This window comes from Anarrhichthys ocellatus, unplaced genomic scaffold (assembly GCF_004355925.1).
Source record: "Anarrhichthys ocellatus isolate YVR2014 unplaced genomic scaffold, GSC_Weel_1.0 scaffold52, whole genome shotgun sequence".
Classification (NCBI taxonomy): Eukaryota; Metazoa; Chordata; class Actinopteri; order Perciformes; family Anarhichadidae; genus Anarrhichthys; species Anarrhichthys ocellatus.
In genome coordinates, this window is record NW_022280082.1 from 522,380 (window position 1) to 529,936 (window position 7,557).

The 7,557-nt window shown below is 43.2% G+C and overlaps 1 protein-coding gene across 6 annotated transcripts in view; it reads left to right on the forward strand.

The window, feature by feature from the left end:
* wasf1 (WASP family member 1) overlaps positions 1-7,557 on the forward strand; it is a 51,627-nt gene that overhangs the window by 11,440 nt on the left and 32,630 nt on the right. Inside the window, exon 1 of one of the 6 annotated variants that reach the window (XM_031870271.1) lies at positions 854-5,188. The exons of the other annotated variants lie outside the window; for them this stretch is intronic. The gene's annotated coding sequence lies outside the window, so the exon portion shown is untranslated. Of the gene's footprint in view, positions 1-853; positions 5,189-7,557 lie in introns of those variants that run through there. 6 annotated transcript variants of the gene reach the window in all.

The window sequence follows — 7,557 nt, forward strand, 5'->3', positions numbered from 1 at the left end:
GGGGGGGGGGGGGGATTACAAAAAATGAAAAGGTGAGTGCTTAAAGGGCACTTCAGATGTGGAAAAGTAGGGTGCCATGTCTTTACACTCAACGTGTAATTGCTTTTGACATGTTACCCTCTGGGATATACAGCAGTCAGATTGTGTGACTCAGTGCATCACGGTACACTGTACAGTATTCACAGTGCCTACTGTGTTGCAATAGATTGAAACATTGCAGTATTAATGAGGTAATAGAAAGCCTCTCTTGTTTGTTATCCTACCTCACTGCCTTGCAACACAGAGCCTCTGGTGTGGACATTGATGTCACTGAGAGGAGGAGATCTCTCTCTTTCTCCGATGCTACTCATGCTGCTTTTTAGTCTTTCTTTTAATGTGCCTTAAGCTGCATCATTTTCTCTCTCTCTCTGTATATTATTCCATCTGGTGTATTCCCCCCCCCCCAAAAAAAAGCTTTCGACCACCTCCATCTCTGCACAGGAGCTTGGGAACTTTTGTTCAACATGCAACAAAAGGGAACGTTCTTCTTGAGATTCATAACTCGCACTTGTACATTAAATAGTGCACACATGGTTTGATTTAACAGGAGAGACTAGGTCCATCATCAGTGGCACAGCACAGTTACCGACAAAACACGGTTAATCGATACCGATACAACGCGACCATCTATTGCACTTCTGTGCATCCTGGGAGAGGGATCCCTCCTCTGTTGCTCTCCCACAGGTATCTCCCTCTTTTCTCCCCGTTAAAGGGGTTTTTTGGGGGAGTTTTTCCTGTTCCGATGTGAGGGTTCCGGGACAAGAGGATGTCCCATGTGTACAGATTGTAAAGCCCTCTGAGACAAATTTGTAATTTGTGATTTTGGGCTATACAAAAAGAAATTGAATTGAATTGAACATGATTTTATCAAACAAAACATTCTGCTTCAATTCACATTTGTTGGTGTAAAAACATAATTTTCACGGCCTCTGTGAGCCGGTGCATGAGGCGCCATATAGGCCAGAGAGACGTGCAAAGAAAAGTCGGCATCAACCACAAAAGCAACAGATTCCCTTAGTTAGCGGCATCATCAGTAACAACAATACTAAACAGCCAGACCACCAAAAGAAGATTACAGCTGCCGGCACCACCAGCAGGCATGTCCACTGTATCTGTGTTTTGCCCTCCTAACAAGCATCTTGGCGGGCTTAAGTAGCACTCCTGTGTCTCGGGGCTTGTGAGTATGCATCGTGTGCTCGCTTTTTGGTGATTTTCTTCTTCTTCTTTTTCTTTTGCCTGATAGTGTTTTCTGTCGTCAGAGCTGACAGGGGTTTTGCTGCAGTGGTTAGTTTGTGTGCATGTCCTTCACGTCTGTATGAACAGCAAGGGAGTCGGTATAATGAAATTTACCTCAAAAGGCCAAACAAGCACAGCTGCACAGTACGAGCATGCAGACATTTATTATTGAGCAGCAGGCCTTCATTATTCATACCAGTGGGTTTCTGTGCGCTCAGCAGATAAACTTCTTTGAGTCTGTTTGTTCATCACACACTCTGCTCATTGATGTTGTCACACAGACGTCCATGAATATTTAGCGGTGGACGTTTACAGTTGGATAAAGCGTGTTTGCTAAATGAACGTCCGAAGCAATCGAAGGTCTTTGTAACAAAGTACAATGTGGGCTGTGTCCAACTACTCACTCAGTATGAGCCTCATCGTTGATGCTCTGAGTGTAAAGTAACGTGGACACACGGCCTCTGATGAGTCACATGGATTTCTCTTCATACAGAGGAACGCTTAGAAAAAAAGACAACAACAGCGTGTATTTATGGCTGTGTAATTCCACGCATAAAGAGTATTACAAAGTCAATATAAATAGTGCTACATATGGGCACAGTTTTGCTAATTGTGCTAGTTTTTCCAGTCGATAACAGCCGGGGATTGTGGTTTTCCATTTTGAGCAGTCGGTATTGCAGTCGATATTTGTTTTCTTGTTTTCTGAAGCGTCTTCTGAAACTTGTTTACAGCTGACTGGCAACATTAAAGCCAAGCCAGCCAATGGATCCGTGCCATCTGAGTACCTGAGTGCCATCTGAGTGCCAGCGCGCCAGGATTTTTCACTTTGATCAGTGCTGGCTGTGTCAAGAGGAGAGCGGCACGGCGTAGTGCTAAATGACTGCCTTGCTTCACACCCTGCATGGATTTGGACCTCTTACTAACATGTACACAAAACAAAATGGCCGTGAACAAAACTTCAGCGCCAAAACTCCAGCGCACAGCCGGTGGGAACACTACCGCAGAACAGCTTTTGTTTACGCGCAAGTTAGACAGCGTGTCAAAAACAATATGAGGAGGAATACATTGCAGTCAAAAAAAGTTACTGAGGCGAGGAAGTAAGTTTATGTCCCTGCATCCCTTGCCACAAGCTCCCTGTTTAGTTTCCGACTACCTGCAAACCTAGTTAGCGTACCGGTCTGAGCACAACCTGACAGCACTAGTGCTGCAGGTGTATTTTCAGAGGTCTGCGCACATGTGTGTGTGTGTTTTTATAGCACCTAACTGGTGAGGGCCTGCGAGGTGTCATCTCACAGCTGAAGGGGTGCCGGCTGGCACAGAATTTTAATTGGCAGGAAGACACACTGGCACATGCCTTGATATGTTCTGCCAACGTGATCGGCTGTGAAGGGTAGGGAGGCGGGGACTCAAATAAAGGGGCTTGTGTGTGTGTGTGTGTGTGTGGGTGTGTGTGAAAGCGGTCGACTATTTGCATAGATCTTTGAGAAGAACCTCATTTGCTTTCAGAGAAGTTCAACATGTTCAGTGTATCTGTGCATGTTATTTCGTCCTGCACATGTGCAGCAGGGACCCTTTCCTGTGCAGAGGTGCCGGCTCTCCTCTCAAATCCAGCAGCCTTTTCCCACCAACAGTGGGAAAGTGTTAGGACATGGGGTAAGCTCAAAATCAACTAGTTTGTACGACAGGTCTGCTGAATAAGACTGAAGGCAAACAGGAAGACATCAGCATTTCATTATCTTAAAAAGTTTCTTGCCATTCAAGCTCTTTTTAAAAGGAAAGAAGAAACGTTTCCAGCCTCGTCTGCTAATGAGAGAGATAATGAAAGAACAAATAGCAGTTACAAATTCATAGCTGCTTCATTAGAATAACAAGAATGATGAGCCAGACGTCTTATTTTTCATGTTGAGCCTCCGCAGTCGCAAAAGGAAAAGTCTTTCAACCAGTTGAAAGAAACAGAAGTCTCACAATGAGTTTGACAACATACATTTTTTTTTTTTCCCATCTCCCTTGTTTTGTTTGGAAAATGAGCTGCATGTCGCCCCGCACCGCATATCTGCATTACTAATTTAAACCAGCTGCTGGGAAGCTTTGCCAGTTTGATCTCTGCTCGCTCTGCCATTGGCTGCTGTGGCTCGGCCAGTTTCCCTCATTAGAGGTCTGTGTTTTTATGTTTGCAGCTGTTCACAGTGTAGGAAGGAACCAAGTCTACAGAATAAAAGGACAAAATGTTCAGGCTAATTTCATTTACAGAATGAAACTAACCTCAAGCTTTGAGGAAGGGTTTTTATGAGAGTGCGTCACTAAATAAGACGCACACATGGTCGTTTGCAGTAACTGAATTGTTGACTCTTACAAGTTACAGTCAATAACTAAAGGACAAACCTCCTGCAATTATTTTTATTATATTTATGACTACATGCATGTTTTCTTCTGTAAGTCTTGAAAAGTTGGGACAAAGGCCTTAGAAGTTATTTAAAAGTATTTTGATTTCAAGTCTTCTTTCTGCAGGCAGTAATATCATCTCCACAATGTTTTAGTATCTGATTGTGAGGCTGTTGGGAAACATTATACACCTAAAACGTAAAGTGTGATTGTTGCGATAGAGACCTAAAGCAAACACCACCATTATTGCTACAGCATTTACAGAAGGATGCGCTTCGTCTTTAAAGGGGCAAGTGTTGATTTTAGCTTAAAATTGAATTTAATTAAATTAATTATCTATCCATCCATCTTCTGCCAATTATCTGGGGTGGGTTAATTTGGTTAATTGTATCTTTAGGAATTATTGTGGGACATAGACTTTGGACGGCATGATCATGAAATGGGTTTTAAATTGCATTCTGTGTGGTATTAAAAAGTCTACAACTTGGTGAACGCTGCAGAATATCTGCACTCAGTATGTGAGCCCTTGATTAAAAGCAGACTCTTGATTTGTGCATTGTGTCAGAAAACAGTTTGAATAACTCCTCAGAGCATGAATTGTACATCACTTAATGATCAGATCGCTTTTTCTTCAGAAGCCCGGCCGTTTGATTTAAATTCCAACCAACTCCTTGTCTGGTTTACTGCTAGTGTCTTTCTCTGCTGCTCCTCTCCTCTTGTGGTATCCAGTTTCACAGAAACAGTGACTGTGATGGCAAACTGTGGCGGAAAAAAAAATTGCACTGCTGCTAGATATTAGTTGTTTTTTGGACGTACAATGTTTGCTATTACATTTTTTTTGTCATGCTTTCTCAGTAGAATTAATAATCACCTGTTTATCCATAATTTCTGTGTGTGCTTGTATCAAACCGTAGCTGGTGTTGTATCTAGGCTCTGTCTCTAGCCCTCCGAGTTAAAAGGCCCCTGACCTGCTCCATATTGAGGGGTCCTCTGCTGCATTGTGTGGCAGTGTGAGTGAGTAAATGCCCCGTTAGGATTCATTACAGCCTCTAGTAGTCGGACATATTGTCCCGAGTGCAATGAGCCGCACCAGTGCAGGCCCCCTGCTCTCCTCTGGCACGTGCCGTCCCTCACCCTGCTTTGTGCTCGCGCACAATGGACGAGCAATCCCACATCTCCCTCGTCTTCCTCCTCCCTCTCATATTGCATCCATTCATCAGTTGCTATCACTGTTTGGACACCCTGATCCCAGGCCCCTTCGTCCCTCCCCCTTCACCCCCTTCCTCTCTCTCTTGTTGTCCACCGTCTTTGCCTTTCCGTGGGATATTATATATAAAGTGACCAATGGCGTCCCACTGCAGCCGTTGCCATGGTGATAAGTGACAGCGGGAAAGCACCACCCCAAGATGTATGGATCGTAAAAAAAGTATAGGAGGACAGTGGTAATGGGTGTACAGAGAGAAATGAGGCAGGCTAGCCCGAAGACTGGATGGGAAAATGAAAAAAGGAGAAGGAAGGGAAAGAAGGGCAGGTATGTTAAACATTTCTCTGCGCAGCGATCATCCGCGATCATTTAATACTTATATGGGCTGCAGTGATGGCCCGTCCTCCATCTTACTGGCAAGGCACTGTCAATGAAGGAGGAAAAGGTAAGGGGAAGAGGAAGGCAACGCATAGGGAAAGCATACTTCTCTCACAAGGGTCTTTCAGCTGCCGCGTTTATTAAATTAGGATATAATTGAAAATGGAAGACTGTAATTTTCTCAGTGTTAGATCTGTCAATTCAGTCCTCCACGTCCATTCTTTCTATTGTGCTGAATAGTCAGACATCTGTCTCAGAGAGAGTAATCACCAGGCCGTCATAAACACTTTCAGCACTTTTGTGGAAAATCAGCTGATAATCATGGTCGACCATTAGCTACAAGTAAGAGTACTCCGTTGGTTAGTCTGGTGTCATTATGAAATAGTCAAGATAAAAAGGTTTCCACTCACCCAGCTGTATATTTAACTCTACTGTGGTCTTTGAAAGTGGACGTGGAGAGTTTTTGGAAGTGGCGTGTGGGCAAAGCAGGGCGGTTTCTAAGACCCCGGACCTGCTATCCAGAAAGGGACTCTGTCAGTCTGGTCATTCCCCCTCAGACTCAGTTTGTCATTTGTTGTGTGCAAAAGAGTTTGAAGTTTGAATCAAATAGCCACTTTATATGCAACTCTGTCTGCAACTCTCTTTATCGGGGATGATCGGAGAGGCCTCTTGTTTTACAGATATTTGTCAAACCGGTCCACCAGATAACGTACGGAACTTTAGTCAAAGGGCATCGGTTTGCTTGATGTAGATTGTTAGGTGTTACCATCATGGCAGCAGTGGACTGCTCTCACACTCAAGTAATGAATGCCTCTGCAACACCTCTGCAGTCTGGGAAAAGTCCTGACACATCAAAAAACATAATGTCTTCATAAGCCACTGTCTCGTCACACGACATCTGCGCATTAGAAATCATTTACTCTGCTGGCTCGCCTTCTGAATCACTTTCACTTTAAAGTTAAATGTCGTACCGGAGCTCCTATTGAATGGCTTCAATGAGGCACAGCTCATGGCTAATGTTTTCCGTCATTATTGTGGAACAGTTGAATGTGTTGAAACTCCATTTGTCTTCTGTGAAAAGAAAAATAAGCCTTGACATTAACTAGTCATGATGAACAAGCTGTATTTGTCTGGTGGTACACTCTTTGTAGAAAAACGTTGTCTTGTCATTCCACCTTGTTAAGTGCTGTGTAAAAAGCCTTTCACACAGAACGTAGCAAAAATCATTTTATTTTTCTCTCACTGTCAGAACCAAGATGCTGTGTAAGCGATTTCTCATGGGAACCCATCATTATTCTCACGGAAGCAGCACTGTCATGTGTTATCATGTCATAGTATGCTATTGGAAACCTCGGTGGACAAATGCAGCATGTACTGTATATGTATGTGTGTGTGTGTGTGTGTGTGTGTGTGTTGTGTGTGTGCACATATAGTAGTGAATGTTTGCGTGTGTGAGAAAATGTTCCCTCCTGTGGACAGCAGTCCTAACTTATGTCCAATCAGCCAGGCGGCAAATGTATGCTGCAGTCATTAATCACAAACACACACACACACACACACACACACACAGATGCCACGAGTGCACTGTGGCGAGGCCATCTTTGAAAAGTGACGCGAGCTAACAGCGTTAATAACGTGTCAACAAATATCAAGGAAATGTAATTGAGCCTGTGATACTGTAAAGAAAAAAAATACAAGGTGATGTTTTCAAGATATGCAAAGAAACAGTCTCGTAACCAAAGAAAACGCAAACTAGAACTAAATAGCAGAATTGTTACAGTAGTCTTCCTCTCTCCTTTTGTCTTCGTTTATTTACCAAACAGGAATGAAGCTACATAAATACATTTGGTTTTATGATTCTATGGATGACTTTGCAAACACAGATGCTCTTCACTAACCGCTTAATGTTTGAGCGGGGCGTTTTTGGTCATTCTTAAATCTTTATTTGAAAGCAAAGGAAACTATTAATCTCTACTCTGCTACTTGAAAATCCACCCTGAGGAGCTCAGGCCGGCCGAATCAATACCGTCACTTAACAACTACTTCTATGTGCTTTTATTTTGTGCGGCTTAGAGAGAAGGAGTGAATGCTGATTCCCTTTGCTGTCATCATCTGCTCCTGTAATGTCTCTGTTTAACTCTGTCATTTATTCAGTACTTGTTTTTTTAAATGTCATATAAGAATAGAGGTATTAATCCTGCAAATTAGCCAGTTTGGGGGTTCAAACAGTGTGAACTTGCGCAGCAGATACATTTGTCATCATGTGTGTGTGTGTGTGTGTGTGTGTGTGTGTGTGTGTGTGTGTGTGTGTGTGTGTG